This window comes from Lepisosteus oculatus, chromosome 23 (assembly GCF_040954835.1).
Source record: "Lepisosteus oculatus isolate fLepOcu1 chromosome 23, fLepOcu1.hap2, whole genome shotgun sequence".
NCBI lineage: Eukaryota > Metazoa > Chordata > Actinopteri > Semionotiformes > Lepisosteidae > Lepisosteus > Lepisosteus oculatus.
The window spans coordinates 16,093,253-16,109,778 of NC_090718.1; the positions used below are offsets into that span (position 1 = coordinate 16,093,253).

The 16,526-nt window shown below is 45.8% G+C and overlaps 2 long non-coding RNA genes across 2 annotated transcripts; one reads left to right on the forward strand and one right to left on the reverse strand.

Annotated features, from left to right (window-relative positions):
- Window positions 1-7,975: 7,975 nt before the first annotated feature.
- On the forward strand, window positions 7,976-9,068 carry LOC138224875 (uncharacterized). Its single transcript, XR_011183334.1, has 2 exons — window positions 7,976-8,073; window positions 8,969-9,068. It is a non-coding gene; the product is annotated as an uncharacterized lncRNA (long non-coding RNA).
- Window positions 9,069-9,912: 844 nt separating this feature from the next.
- On the reverse strand, window positions 9,913-12,768 carry LOC138224853 (uncharacterized). Its single transcript, XR_011183312.1, has 2 exons — window positions 11,177-12,768; window positions 9,913-10,921 (listed from the first exon to the last, which is right to left on the reverse strand). It is a non-coding gene; the product is annotated as an uncharacterized lncRNA (long non-coding RNA).
- Between the last annotated feature and the right edge of the window lie 3,758 nt (window positions 12,769-16,526).

Genomic DNA, 16,526 nt, shown 5'->3' on the forward strand with positions numbered 1-16,526 from the left:
ATCACAGAACGAGAGGAGCCAACAGGAATGCAAGTCTCTTCTGGTGAGGAGCCTCCAACACAGCCCCCAGTACTGGGTGTGCAGAAAGAATCCTGTTCTACAGTTGTGGTGCGAAATGGCCTCCAGTCCTTGTCAAATGCTGGGTTTCTCTGGACTGCAGTCCCCTCCGCATTTGGATGATTGTGATTGGTGTTGCTGTAGCTGTGCTGTCCTGAGACTGACTGGTGTCAAGACCAGCTGTACTCTGGGATCAGCAGGGCCTAGTGGTGGTATGAATTGTGGCCTCTGTTTCTCAGGTGTAACAAGTGTTTGATTACTCTGTTCTGTATGTGTCACGGACGTCCAAAGGGACTTACCGTAGGGAGCAGGAGAGCGGAAAAAGACCCATATGCGTAGCGGCGAGACGGGAAAAAGGCCCGGGCTCATTAGTGCAAAGAGTTCAGGAATGCCGTATAGAAACCTATGCCCTCAGGGAGCGGACGTGGGGCGCCCTGGTGCTAGGCGGGTCTCAGGACATCCGAACAACAATGCTGAGCGAGGACAGAGTGCAAGACCCGGAAATATATAGCCCAAGGGAAAGAGAGGGACAGGAAGGACAGCAGACCGGAAACTAGGGACAGGACAGAGAAGGAGCGCCCTCTGGCTGCAGAGGGCGTGACAGTATGTTTATCAATAGTGGGTACTGGCCTAATTCAGCCCTGCACTCGCTGTTAGCTGTTTTTCTCTGCGCAAGGCGGATGTTTCTACAGATTGATTAGAGTTTCTACAGAGTGTACTCCTGGTCTGTGAGGGGACCCCACACTTCACTGCCGTATAGGGCAATGGGTTGGATTACACTTTCAGATATTTGGAGCGAAATTCTTGTTGGTGGGTTGACATTGAAGAGCCTCCTTCTTATTGCGTAGAAAGCCCTGAGTGCCTTCTCCCTCAGTGCCTTTAGTGCCAGGTCAAAACTCCCAGAAGAGCTGATGGTGAGACCGAGATATGTGTAGCTGGATGTGTGCTCCAATGTGTTGTTGTTCAGTGTGAATTTGTACCTGTTTCCCTGAGGTCTGGCTTTCTCCTGGAAAACCATAACTCTTGTCTTGTCCAGATTGACTGGCAGTGCCCAGGTGTGACAGTCCTGCTCCAGCAATGCCAGGCTCTGCTGTTCTGGGTCCAGATGGGCTGGCAGTGCCCAGGTGTGAATGTGATGGGATGTGTGGCGGTTTGGTAGGAAGCCAGTCTGACTCTAATGCAGGACATTGTGCTCAATAAGGAGGGCCGGTTATCAGATATTCAAGTTACGACAGAGTTCCTTCCCCAGGTTACTGTTCACACTGAAGCTCCGGTACCTGTTGGGGTCGAGTCTGTCTCCATTCTTACAGATGGGCGTGATCAGTCCTTGATTCCAGGCCTCAGGGAAACAGCCGGCCGTCAGGACGAGGTTGGGGAGTTTGAGCAGGCTTTGCTGCAGGTCTAAGCTGCAGTTGGATCAAGCGTTGTTGACTGTGTCTTGGCTACAGACCTTTTGTGGTCTGAGAGTTGTCTGTTTGTGTATGTGCTTATCTTCTTTAGGGTGTGCATGTAGTGTCTAACCATCTCACAGTATCTGAGGCGCAGTTCAGAGTGGTGTGGTGTTGTTTTAGTTCTGGTAGTTCTCTTCAGTTGTTTCTGCACTCTGTATCAAACCATTTGATATTGTTTCTGAGTGTGTTTCATATGAATGTAGTCATTTTGATTTTAAGGCTAGTTTCTCAAAAACATGGTTTATAAATTTATGCCCGATTTGTTGGTTTGATTCAGAGCGTTTTGAAATGTAAGGGATCAAGTAATGGGTTTATTTGCTGCTGAAAAGAGAAGAAAGAAAAAAAAAAAGAAATGAGACAATTAGCTTGTAATGAGTTTATAACAACAGTAATTAGATTCCTGCAAGCACTCTTTTCATTGTCCAACAACTGAAAGCTTTTAGGTATAAAGGAAGGGTCCTCTAATATTTGATGTGTGAGCTTGTCGTTCTATTGGAGATGTTAGTGAGTCTGAGGATTCGTGTTAATATGACAATACTGCTACTACTATTAATAATACAGCATGGCAAGACTTCTTTCAGTCATTTCCCACCCCTCCACCTCAGTGAATCACACATGTTAAACTTCCATCTCGGGTTCCAGATCAGACATGAGCAATCCTATATTACAAATACTTAGCACCAGGCAATTTAACCAGACAATAATTTAAGCAATTATTCATTCAAGAGAAGCAGCAGGACGAGTAAAGTGCCCCTCTGATGGCCGGTCAGTGGAATTAAACTGGAAAATTTCTTAGAAATGATTATTCTTACAATGATGTACCAATGGCGCCGCTTGGTGGTCATTCAGCAAAATTTCACCGAAGGTTTTTTTTAATTAAAATACCGTTAGTAATGTTCGTATTAATTAGTTATTTTAATTTTAAAAATATTTAAGCATTTTCAACAGCAAAGAATACATTGCCTTGCAAACAAGAGTAATGAATGAATGTATTGTACATGGATACAAAATACAAAATAAATACAATAAACCAAAAATTAAAATGACGTTCAAAAGGCGCGAGTCGATGACGTCAGAAGGAAGTCGCCCACGGGGCGTATGGGTAATGTAGTTTCTGTAGTTCTCTGGCCCGCACTGCCCACGTGTTTCGGTGATTTGATTGAACATCAGAATTAATTATATTGTACCATTTCAGCGTGTTTGTCGTGTCATGGATTTCTATGACTGTCTTATGGGTTCTCTTGTGTGTCATGTTTATTTTAGTGGGTGGCAGTGCTGGGGCCCTGAACTGTAATCATTCGTGTTTAGTATTTGTTACTGTGACCCTCCTGGGAGGAGGGGACCTTTGTAAGATTCCTGTCCTGGCAAGCAGCAGGTGAGAGTTTGCTGTCCGACTCAATTACACCTCCGCTACCTCATTTCACCTCTTTCACCAGCCTGTAAAGGGGGTTGTGATAGTATGGGGTCTTTCTCTTTAACAACCTCAAACCGCAGGAAAGAAATGCTTCATTTATAAGATTGAAATATAACCAGAAAGTATAAAAATAGCTATTTGTGTGTATCATGTCAGAAATATTTGTTTTTATTTTAAAAGAATTTAGAAGAGAAATATGATTAATAAGGCAGTAGAATCCATTTAAACTGTCATTTCCCTGTTTAGGTTGGAAAGTTTAATTTGATCAAGTCCACTTGAGTGCCTAAGCAACTGTTTGGGTAGTTTGGCTGGTGTGGTGGTGCTCTCCAAATACCTGATCCAAACGGACAGAGAGACAAAGTGAGAAAGAAAAGGTGTAAATAACAGACATATCATATGCAGAATACAGTAATGTGCTGTTCAGCACAGTGACCTAGAGTGAAGATGGAAATCAGTCATTCTAGTGCTCTCAATGGTTTTCCATTACAAACGGACCAGGGCTTCCTGAGACACAGGCAGTTGGAGTTATATAGAGTTAGAGGTTGTTTTCACGGCACCAGCCGACTAAAGCAGAGACCTCCTTCCACTCCAGAATTTTTTTTTTATTTGGGTGGGATCATCTGGAGTCTTGATTCCTTTCACGGAGTCAGCAGTAGATACACAGCTGTTAGCATAGGAGGAGTACAGAAGAGGTGACAGCAGTGCTGGGGACCCTGGTATCTCTTCCACTGAGGACCCTCTGGCACAACCAGAGGTGTGAAATTGAAATTGTTTGGAAGGAATGGGAAGCTAAAGGCAGAGTCACAATCTCTGATTCATGTAATCAAAACAGTAAGTTCTTTCCTCGGGCAGCTTCGTTAGAACATTTTAAATAGATGTAAAAGTGTATTTACAGACTATATCAGCCCTTATCTTTATTAACCTGGTTTAATCTTTTTTTCAGAAGTGTAAATATATTATACTATGTACCCCTGATGGTATTATTGATGTGCTATAAATATACTCTTGTTTGTATTGTATCTATTCTTATTGCTACCATAAAAAGTTAAAAAGAACTGCACTTTCGAGAAATGTCCACTGGGCGGCGACAGAGATACACGAGTCTATGGCGGCGAGTCCAATAGCGCCTCCGTACAGATCCTCGTTGTGCAGAGATTGAAAATCAATACAGATGATAACTGTGACGTTTGTGACAGCAACTCTGAAAGATAACGTAAAGAAGGAAACTAATATTGACATTACTTTTAAAGAAGTTAAATAATACTACATTTTAAACCTATTGAAAGTAATATGAAAATATCGTTTGTATTTAAAAAAATATGATACTTCATAATAATTAACGAAATGCTGTGAGAGGAGACCCATGTTTAAACACTTTAAAACGGATGTAAATGCGTCTGTACAGACAATTTGAAACATGTACGGACCTCATCTGCTTTTGTTTACTATTAAACAAGATTACTTGTTTAATCTTTTTCCATAACATGTACATGTATTATCGTATGTACCCCTGGCTATACTCTGTGTTATATGTATTCTTGTTTTTATGGCATGTATTGTTGTTATAATTAAAAATAAAAAGACGCGAATCGATTACGTCAAAAGGAAGTCGCCACAGGGCTTGTGGGAAATGTAGTCTTTATAGTGCTCTGGACTGCGCTCCGCACGTGATCCGCAGATTTGATTGAGCATCAGAATTAATTATACAATGTCAGTGTATTTACCGTGTCGCGGATTTCTATGTCTGTCTTACAAGACGGACTCGGCAGGAGCTGTTCCTTGCTCTCCGGAGTGAAGCTGCTCTGGGAAGAGACGAGCAAATCTTTAGACTCTTTGTAAATGAGACATCATCATGACAGCTGTGCCGACCTGCTCTTTATAGGCCTGTTGAACCTGTTTGTGTAAAAAGCAGGAGTCTTGTGTACCCCTGATTGTGTTATGTGTACTCTAGTGTGTTTGCAGCGCTCGTCCTGCCTGGTTTATCAACTCGACACAGAAACAAAACCCACTGCCGTCGTGTCTGTGGGTTTCTGAGCTCTCTTGTCTTGTTTGCAAACTTTTCTCCGGTGTTTATTTTACTTTGTTAAATAAAACGTGGTTGCCGGGGCAACGGAGCTGCAGTAGTGTTTGCCGGAGCGGGTCTGACCTCCAGCAGGTCAACAGGCGGCTTTTTTAATCTAATCTGCGAGAAAAACAGAAACTTAAGAAACTTTAGTCTAAAAAGCGCTGGCTGGAGTATTTTGTGGAAGAAACGGTGACTCGCAGGCTGTGGGACAGGACTATCAGGGACACATCAGCGCTGGACACCAGCCTCACACCGCTGGGCTCACTGCACCATGAGCGAGTCCGTCGGCGCCTCCTCCTGCTGGGGTGTGTTACCTGGGCTGCTGTCTGTGTGGAGTCTGCATGCTCTGCCCCTGTTCTCATGGGTCTGGTGTCCTGGGGTGCTGTGTGTGTGGAGTCTGCATGCTCTGCTCCTGTTCTCATGGGTCTGGTTTCCTGGGGTGCTGTCTGTATGGAGTCTGCATACTCTGCCCCTGTTCTCATGGGTCTGGTTCCTGGGGTGCTGTCTGTATGGAGTCTGCATACTCTGCCCCTGTTCTCATGGGTCTGGTTCCTGGGGTGCTGTCTGTGTGGAGTCTGCATGCTCTGCCCCTGTTCTCATGGGTCCTGTTCCTGGGGTGCTGTCTGTGTGGAGTCTGCATGCTCTGCCCCTGTTCTCATGGGTCTGGTTTCCTGGGGTGCTGTCTGTGTGAAGTCTGCATGCTCTGCCCCTGTTCTCATGGGTCTGGTGTCCTGGGGTGCTGTCTGTGTGGAGTCTGCATGCTCTGCCCCTGTTCTCATGGGTCTGGTTTCCTGGGGTGCTGTCTGTGTGGAGTCTGCATGCTCTTCCCCTGTTCTCATGGGTTCGGTTTCCTGGGGTACTGTCTGTGTGGAGTCTGCATGCTCTGCCCCTGTTCTCATGGGTCTGGTGTCCTGGGGTGCTGTCTGTGTGGAGTCTGCATGCTCTGCCCCTGTTCTCATGGGTCTGGTGTCCTGGGGTGCTGTCTGTGTGGAGTCTGCATGCTCTGCCCCGTTCTCATGGGTTCAGTTTCCTGGGGTGCTGTCTGTGTGGAGTCTGCATGCTCTGCCCCTGTTCTCATGGGTCCTGTTCCTGGGGTGCTGTCTGTGTGGAGTCTGCATGCTCTGCCCCTGTTCTCATGGGTCTGGTTTCCTGGGGTGCTGTCTGTGTGGATACCTGGTGAAGAGACCCAGTGAGTGTTTGTGTGGCCAGCTGCGTCAACTTCAATAAAACTGGCCTTTTGGTTTGTTTGAGTGCTGACTTGCTATGGTGTATTTTTTCTCTCTGTGAACAACACGTCCTACGGCCAACACTACCCACACAGGAGGTGTGTGCGTGACAGCTCCTCAGCTGCAGCAGGAGACCAAGTGTGCACAGATTTCTTGTTGGGTTTTGTTGTTTGAAGTTTCTGTTTGTATGTAGGAAGCAATTGTGCCATCGCGTGGTCCGAGTTATAGCACGGGACGAGAGCTCCCGAAGAGCGCCTGCCTCCTGCCCGATTCAACGTCTAAAATCATCACAGAACGGTGAGGAGCCTCTGACACAGCCCCCAGTACTGGGTGTGCAGAAAGAATCCTATTGTACAGTTTTGGTGTGAAATGGCCTCCAGTTCTTGTAACATGATGGGTTTCTCTGGACTGCAGTCCCAGTGCACTCCGCTTTGGATTTGCAGTGGTGTTTTCTACAATGGAAAACCCTTTGTTTGTACAGAATGGAAATGGCAGTCTGCATGTTTTAATAATCTAATGTGATCATGTACTACAGCTTAAACACTGAGCCAGGTGACGTTTGATTCTAAAAGATTTCTCTATCATTTCAGCGGCGCCTTGTCTGCGGCAGCCCGGCAGCTCCTCCTCCCTTCCAGCTGAGACTCTTCCCTCTCCAGAGGTGGGTTAGTGCTCTCAGGTCATCTTCTCTCACACAGCTGCGGGGCAGAAACGCTACTTCCACTGGGCAGAGAGCAGACGGGCAGTGGGAAGGGCAGCCCTGTGTTTGGGGATCAGGGCTGTCCCTGCTGAGGGATGCTTTCAGAGCCAAAGCAACTGGCTGGGTTATGAACTTTATGGTGTGATCCAAATATGACATACAAAGACAGAGAATGAGAAAGAAATAGTATTGCATGTATCTGATCAAAACAGTCTCTTTCAGACAAAACAAATATTGAACAAAAACTTAGTTGCAACACACTGCACTACACTTTCTTCTAGGCTGACATTACTGATAGTTTGTGCTGTCTTCCTTTCAGTCTGCAGGGTGTGCATCTTTTTCCTCAGCTTCCTACACGAGGAATCAGTTTCTCCTGCCCTGGTTTCACTCCTTTATATCTCACAATCTTCTGCAGCTCCTGGAGGCTGACGACATGTTTGCTGTTTCTGAAAAATTGCTGACTGGCTCATCAGCACAATTGCTGATTCAAAATCCTTTACTCACATGTTGCCTTAGCCTCTGTATCACAGAGATGTCTTCTGGGTTGGGTAGATCGATAGTGTGCTTTTGCTCAGTTGCTCTGCTCAATGCGTGGTCTTTTAACTCCGGCTGGGTACGAGCACCTCACTCTCCACACGGCTTTCCAAGGCTCTGTCATCGTGTGTGAGGATGTTGTGTAGCTCGTGAAACAGTTCCCCCATTTGAGCCCTGGATTTACTGGGTACTTGAATACCTGAATCTTGCCGTCAGTCCTGATCACCTTGTTTTTGTTCTGCAAGGACAAGGCACCTCCCCAGCACTGAACACAAACTGATACTGGCGGGTTGATTGTGTTGTGGTGTGAGTTTGTGTCTGTGGGGGTGAGGTGTCCCCTGCAGCGCGAACAAACATGCAGACTCCACACAGACAGCAGCCCTGGAATCAAACCCAGGGCCCCGGTGCTATGAGGCAGCGATGCTAACCACTGTGCCGCAGTGTTGCCCCCTTTGAAAATGTCTGACTTCCGTTTAATTTGAGGTCACAAGCTTATAAATGGTCTCACAACGTTTGTCTCATCTCAGGTTTCTCTGACCAGGCCCAAGGACCTGTAGTCACTGACAGCTTCTGCAGTCTGACGGTTCATTTCAGTAGGCTGGAGGGATGGCGCAATTATCCTCAAATCAGTGAGTATTGTTTTGCTCTTGTAACATGAAACATCAAAGAGAAGTCAACAGACTATTCCGTGAAACTGTTCAGACTGGCCCGTGGTGATTTTCTGGGTCCTTTAGTAAGCTGTCCGGGACTGTGTCATCGACACACTTTGTGAGAAGCCAGTCTGTGTGTTTGCTCTTGTGATCATTCGTGAACGAATGTAAGAGAGTGTAAGAGAGGGAGAAGATTCGGCCCTGGAGTGATCCACTTTTCTATTTAACAACCTCAAACTGCAGGAGAGAAATGCTTCATTTCTAAGATGGAAATATAATCAGAAAGTATAATTAGCCATTTGTGTATATCATGTCAAAAAATGTTTTATATATAAAAAGAATTTAGTAGAGACATTTGCTTAATAAGGCAGTAGAATAAATGTTGTGATGCTGGTGTGATGGTGCTCTCCAACAAACTGATACAAATGGACAGAGAGACAAAGTGAGAAAGAAAATGTGTACATAACAGACATATATGCAGAATACAATACAGTGCTGTAAAGTACAGTACCCTAGAGTGAAGATGGAAATCATTCATTCTGGTGCAGAAGAAATGAATCTGCTCTCAATGGTTTTCCTGTACAATTGGAACACGTTGTGAATTCTACATAATTCACAGAAAACAAAATAAACAACTCATTCACTCCCCTGCTGTCCGTGACCCAGAGCTCAGTAATCATTTCACTACTGAAGATCATGCAGTTTTTAATGCTTTTCATTTGAACATCCTACTTGTTAATATTTCCTCTTAGATGAGAATATTCTCTTCGGCGTGTCTTTACAACTCTTCTCTTATTGCTCCTCTTGTCAGTAATCCGGTGTGAAAGCTCTCTCTGTCGGAATCAATGTCTTACCTCTCCGTCTTGTGTTTCAGGTCTCCTCTGGCTGCTGACCCTGCCGTCAGGACAGAACACATCCCGCACTGACCACACTGCTGGGTTTACTGTACGTGACAATAAAGAGCTTGAGCAACACATCTAATGTGATCTCTGCACGCTTCCCGAGGAGGGTCCAGCAACGTTCTATATAGTGCACATCACCATCGGGATGAAAAACAAAAATCCCCAGTGGGAGTCCAGTCTTTCCCTGCTACGCAAATTGCTTTTCGTTAGGTGAGGTCGCAAGTTCTTATTGGAGAATGTTGTACAGTTTCTTAATGCAATAGGGCGAGTAAGACTGAAGTTCCCCCCGTGTTGGCCGATCAGTGGAACGAAACTGAAAAAAGCTCCTTGAAACTGTGATTCATACACTGATACACTGGCTCAGCATGGTGCTCACCTGCTGTCCTTGGGTGTCTGCTGAAATTTGATTTTTTTTCAGGAGCACTGTGACCCAGAGCTCAATAATCATTTCAGCTACTGAAGATCATTCACTTTTTAATGCTTTTCATTTGAACATCCTACTTGTTAGTATTTCCTCTTAGGTGAGAATACTCTGGTACTTTTCTGGGTCTTAGTTGAGTGAGCTTTATTAGAATAATTTAACAATACTTTCACCTCCACATAACACTCATAGATTTTTCAAGGGTTAAATATGGGAGCCACGTTTCTTACATGTTTCCTTTTGTAAGTTGATTCACAAAGCTTTCACCGCCTCCACTCCAGTGAATCACTTTGTTTAGCAAGTGATCAGGTGGAACAGTTTAATTTCTTCCTGCAAATAATGCCTTTTCCTTTTTCATCCCATTCAAGTCTCCGTCCTAGTTAGTCATTGTGATGTAGAACGGCAGTGGTCCAGTTGAAAGGTTCAAGGTTTCACTGTGTTTTAGAGTGCAGATAAAGAAGATAATAGGAGAGGAAACTGGAAAAGCCGTGACTCTGTCATTCCATTCAATTCAATTTATTTTCATATAGCACCTTTCACAACAAGGTTGCCCCAAGGCGCTTAACAATGCAGGTAAATATACATTTTGTGAATACAGAACTGAAGACAATGGAGGAAAGGAACCAAAGACTCAGTAAGGAGAATAAAATCCTCTAGGGGTCCAAGGTCAACTGGCTGCCCAACCCCTTTGGGCATGCTAACATTATATCATTAAAAAAAAAGAAAGAAATGAATGCGGGTATTAATCCATCCATCCATCACATTATCTGTATGTCAGTACCCCACGCAGGTCTCTGCAGACCAGCAGAATCCTCCTAAACGACAGCTGTATCCATGATGCCCCTCTTGGATCCATGGCACTGATGCAGCATTCAACTCACATGGTGCCCAGCCCATGACAGACAGTATTTCTCCTCTGCAGTATCCCTGCGAGGCAGGACAGGTGCCTGACCTCTGAGAGCCTTGTAAGTAAGTAGAAGGAGTTTGAAGTCCGCCCTGTACCTGAGAGGAAGCCAATGAAGAGAGAGAAGTATGGGGGTTATGTGGTCATTCTTTCTGCTCCAAGTAACAATTCTAGCTGCTGCATTCTGTAAGTATTCAAACTCTTTGCTGTGACAAATCTAACGTACTTTAGGCAGACAAAACGACCTTAAAAAGCCACATGATTTTTAAGTAGTCTGTCTGTGTGTAGTAACAGTGGTTCACATTATTTCAGAACGTATACTCCCGTCTCTGTAACTTTCCTCAGTCAGCTAGTGAACATTCTGCATTTACACCACGAATGCACTACTTTGTCTCGCGCGCGGTCACACTGGCCGTCCACAGGCACGGGCAGGAGCAGGGAACACGAGGCCGCTCTGTAGTGCCCCTGTGGCTCTCCAGCAGAGGGGAGCACTTTGCTCAACAGCCCTGAGCCAAAGGACCCAGTGATAAAGCTGAAAATCTGGCAAGTCCCCCACTCTCCCTGGGGCGCTGAAGAGGATTTCATCTGATGCTGAGGTTCCTGTAACTCAACACAAAATTGAACACGGCGAGTTATGAGTTTGTGAAGAAGTGACAGCGGAACAATGTCAAACAGGAAGTTAACCTACAGGAAAGAATGAATTGAATCTCTGATATTCAAGCATGCAGTGTGACGTCCACTGTCTATTCAAATCTACTCTGCAAGTCTTACAATTCTTTTTCATACACCGTCTCCTGGTTATTGTTTTGTGAGTGCTTGAACTGTTTCTCAGTAGAAATAAGACCGATAACTCACTGCTTCAGGATGCACACTATCGTCGATGAAACCTGTGGTGTAAGCAAGCGAAAAGAGACAGATCCTTCTAAAACACAGAGGCCATCGGGAGGGCAGAAACACTCTGCAACAGGTAGGAGCTGTGGAGCCGTGATTCCCCCGAGCCAGAGCCCTCGTCCTCCCTCGACAGCGAACTGAGCTCCAGCGACTGGAGCAGCTACCTGCCGTCGTGGGACCTCCTGCAGATTGGGAACGGGTAAGGCAATTCGACACGAGCCCACTCCTCTTCCCACTGCTTACACCCCTATAACAAATAGTTTCAGGGTATTCAAGTACAGGATAAAGAGATGACAGGTGTTCCCAATTGGCTGAGGATACAACTCTCTCTCTGAGAAAGCACACAGAGGTGGACAAAGCAATTAAATGCGTTTACAAGTCATTTCCTCTGTTTCTGGTCTTTCTTTACATATCAGAAAAGTGAACTGGTGGCTGTTGGAAAGTGTCTGCTCCGTACGTAATATACATGTAAAAGATGTGATTAAATATCTTGGTATTAAGATTTTCAAAAAGGTGATTTTGTGATTTGATGTTCTCTACCTTAGTAAAATAAAAAAAAACTTTATTCATGGTTGCTATTTGTCAAACACGGGCAGAAGGAGGCCTAAATGCTACAGGGTTTAGAGCATCTAATACCGATACCGACAGTATTATTTACAAAATTAAGCAAAGTAGGTGATGTATGTTTCCCTAATTTAATCATTCAGGAACTAGGTATTGATGCTTTTAAGAAACTAACAGTAGCCCATCAGAACCTATGGAAGAATTTACAACCTTTATTAGACTACAAGGAAAACAATGTAGTTATACGTGTACTAATAAATACTTCAGATCCCTCTCGCAATCTCACAATATCTTGTCAAACTATTTTGGAGCACCTCTTTGGGGAAAGTGAGTGGAATCAAACATGACTATTGTCAAACAGATTTTGTATGAATAATAAGGTTAAGGCGTCAGTACAAAATTGTACATTGAATCGACCCGGTAAAGATACACAGTGTGCATAGATTTAAAAGTAATATAGATGATAATTGTCTATCTCAAAGCAGCCCAGAAACCTTACGTTTGTTTTTGTTTTGTTCTGTTGTTAAAACACTCTGAACAGATCGGCAAAATGGTGTAAAGAAGGCTTCTAATTCTGACATTTCCTGTAGACAAATTGACGTTATTTTACTGCTCAATACTGCTGAACCGAATCTAAAATATAATGTATCATTGGCTTAATCATTATACTCGCTCGTTATTAGATGTAGAAATAGCCTAAAGATGAGAAATAATCGAAAATTGAATAATTAGACCGTATGTCGTAGTAGCAGATTGTACTTCTCGCCTACTTGATGTGGTCGAGCAACTCCACAATCGCCATACAATCCGTCCGTTCTCATGCTCTGACTTTCAGGTTGGGCAGTGGACTGGATTCCAGGGCAAACTCGTTCTTGTTTGATTATCCGTGTGAAATCTCGCCCAATATAACAGGTAAGCTCATGCACTGAAATGATGCGCTTCCAAATTAAAGCGACACGCATTTGAATAATTCAAAATACTCACGAGGGAACGTCTCCAAACCATGTCTAAGTATCACAACATGAAAGCTGTGCGTACCTTATCTTTATTTGACTGTATAATGTACTCCGGTGATCTGTAACGTTGTCTTGCGTGCATCGTAAAGGATCCGGACTTCCGGCTACGGAAAACCCGGAGTGGATCGGCCTTTCCACCGGACCCGGACTTCCGGCTACGAAAAACCCGGAGTGGATCGGCCTTCCACCGGATCCGGACTTCCGGCTACGGAAAACCCGGAGTGGATCAGCCATTGCACCGGACCCGGACTTCCGGCTACGAAAAACCCGGAGTGGATCGGCCTTCCACCGGATCCGGACTTCCGGCTACGGAAAACCCGGAGTGGATCGGCCTCCCACTGGATCCGGACTTCCGGCTACGGAAAACCCGGAGTGGATCGGCGTTTCCACCGGACCCGGACTGCCGGCTACGGAAAACCCGGAGTGGATCGGCCTCCCACTGGATCCGGACTGCCGGCTACGGAAAACCCGGAGTGGATCGGCCTCCCACTGGATCCGGACTGCCGGCTACGGAAAACCCGGAGAGGATCGGCCTTCCACTGGATCCGGACTGTGAGCAGCTTTTGTCCAATCGGCGCTGAGATTTCAGCAGGAGGCGGGAGACAGGCTCTTGTCCAGTCACACAGCTTCAGTCCCGGGACTTTTCCGAATTCCGGCGGGCGGTGACACTTCCGAGAAATGTCCACTGGGTGGCGACAGAGATACACGGAGCTGAGTCTCAAAGCGCTATCGGAAAGACTTGAAATCGGAAAGAAATACATTTGTTACGTTTTAATCCCATTGAAAAGGAAGATGAAAATATCGTTTGTATTTTAAAACATTATTATACTTGCGCAACATAATTATTAAGGGAATGGTGTGAGAGGAGACCGTGTTTGAACAGTTTAAGACGGATGTAAAGACATTTTATTTCAGAATGTCTTTCTGAAATGTGTCTGTTTCTGTGTTGTAAGAACGTTGAAGCATGGACGGGCCTTATCTGCATTTACCTTGTTGAATCTTTTTTTCCATAAAACGTACATGTATTATTGCATGTACCCTGACAATACGACTGCTACGTTACGTTTTCTTGTAGTTTTTGGTCTCATAAAAAATACAAAAGTATGAGTCGATGACGTCAAAATGGTGTCGCCCACAGGGCTTATGGGTAATGTAGTCTCTGTAGTTCACTGGGCTTCCCTGCCCATGTGTTTCGCTGATTTCATTGAACATTAGAATGAATTATATTAATACAATTTCAGCGTATTTATCGTGTCTTGTATTTCTTTGTCTCTCTTATGTGTTCCCTTGTGTGTATGTTTTCTTGTATTTCACTTGTCTGCGGCGCTGGTTAATCGACTTGGCACATAAAGCAAACCCACTGTCCTCGTGTTTCTTAGCTCCCGTCTTGTTTGCAAACTTTTCTCCTGTGTTTATTTTACTTTGTCAATAAAACGTGGTTGCCGGGGAAACGGTGCTGCAGAAGTTGTTGCGAGCTGACCTCTAGGAGGTAAACAGTCGGCTTTTGTAATCTAATCAGCGAGCAAAGCAGAAACGTTAGTCTAAAAAGCGCTGGCTGAGTATTTTGTGGACATTATGCAGAAGAAAAGGAAGGAACGGTGAGTCGCAGGCTGTCGGTAAATATCAGCGCTGGACACCAGCCTCACACCGCTGGGCTCACTGCACCATGAGCGAGTCCGTCGGCGCCTCCTCCTGCTGGGGTGTGTTACTGCAGGAGTGAGGAGTCTCCGGTCTCCGGTCGCGTCATGATCTGCAAGTGGAGGTGAGAGACGGCGGCGCAGTGGGTGGCAGCGCTGGGAGCCTGGATTTAGTTCCTGGGGTGCTGTGTGTGTGGAGTTTGCATGCTCTGCTCATGTTCTCGTGGCTCCAGTTTTCTGGGGTGCAAAATTCTGTTTATTTCACAAGACGGACCCGGGCAGCAGCATGTGTCTGCAGCGCTCATCCTGCCTGCATGTTTGCAAACTTTTCTCCTGTGTTTATTTTACTTTGTCAATAAAACGTGGTTGCTGGGGAAACGGTGCTGCAGAAGTTGTTGCGATCTGACCTCCGGGAGGGAGACAGCTGGCAAAGCCGAAACTTTAGTCTAAAAGGCGCTGGCTGGAGTATTTTGTGGACATTTTGCGGAAGAAAAGGAAAAAGCGGTGAGTCGCAGGCTGTGTGACAGGACTGTCGGGGAAATGTAAGCGCTGGGCTGAGCGAGTCCGTCGGCGCCTCCTCCTGCAGGAGTGAGGAGTCTCCGGTCTCCGGTCGCGTCCTGATCTGCATGTGGAGGTGAAAGGCTGAGAGACGGCGCACATGCTCTGCACATGTTCTCATGTGTCTGGTTTCCTGGAGTGCTGTCTGTGTGGAGTTTGCATGCTCTGCTCATGTTCTCAAGGGTTTCCTGCCGCTTCTGCAGTCCAGTGTTGGTGAGTCTGTCGGGTTGATTGTGTTGTGGTGTGAGTGTGCCCTAAAGGGGTTTTAATAGTATGGGGTTTGTGTGTTCACTTGTATGCAGACCACTGGAGAGACCGGTTGTTTTTTGCCAGGCAGACTAATGGCTGCATATTCAATTCCAGCTACTGATGTTGCCAAACCAGCAAGTGGGACAGTGTTTGAAAACCCTTTCAATGAAAAGTTTGTAGAACAGTGTTGCTATTGTTCTGTTTAATTCGAGGTCACCAAGCTTATAAATGGTCTCACAACGTTTGTCTCTTTTCAGGTTTCTCCGACCCGGAGAGTGAACAAAGAAGTGATAAGGGCCCATAACACCTAAGCTCGGCACTCTCACACTCTTCAGCCACACGAGCTTCCTCCTGGTAAAATACTGGGCAAGCCCCTTTCTGACAGGGACAGTGGAAAACCCCCTGAGGGAGATGGGCTGAGGGGAGGAATAAAACCATCTGAGCCGGAACGGAGCGCGCTCCCGATTCCCACTAGACCCGGGAGACGACACAGGCAGCACAAGGGAAGCTGCGGCGCTCGAGTTCACGGAGGCAAGGACCGATTGACGACCACGGGAGACAGTGGCATCGGAACAGAGGTACTGTACAGAGACTTTTAATACCTGAAGGCAAGGAGCGAGAAACCGGCCCCGCTAGCCGCTCCAAACTGAGGGGAATGGAATACAGTTCGCGGGAGGATTTCTAGTGGAACCTGAACGGAGTCTGGGGAAATGGGACCGGCCTCTCGTTCACTGGGGCCATCAAAGACTTTACAGGTACGAAGAAGAATCGTTCGAGTGGCCACTCTTCGGTACTTGACAGAAAAGACTGCCGTCCCTCTGGATTCATTATGACCCTTGGAAGGACCTTTTGTTGCTGCTGTTTTCGTTGTGTCTTTGGCTGATGGTGAAAGTGGATAGAAAATAAAAAGGTCACTTATACGATACACATGCTTGTCGCTGGTCTGTGTGGGCATTGGTGGATCTGGAAGATCAACAGAACCTGTTGCATTGCTAGGTGCCGTAGTCATATATGAGGCAGGAAATAATTGTTGTTTGAGGGGTCACCTCACTCTGACACGAACGTGTTCGGAAGACGCGCCAGTTCTGACGTTAGTGCGACGGGTCTGTAGGCATTAAGGCAGGTTCTTGTGTCCTTTTTTGGAACAGGAACAATAACAGAAGATTTGAAGCAGTCTGGCACTGTGCACTGGGACAATGATTGCTTAAAAACGTCTGTAAAGATTGGAGCGAGTTGGCCAGCACAGGGCTGTAGTGTGGCTGGAGATACACAGTCAGGTCCTGCTGCCTT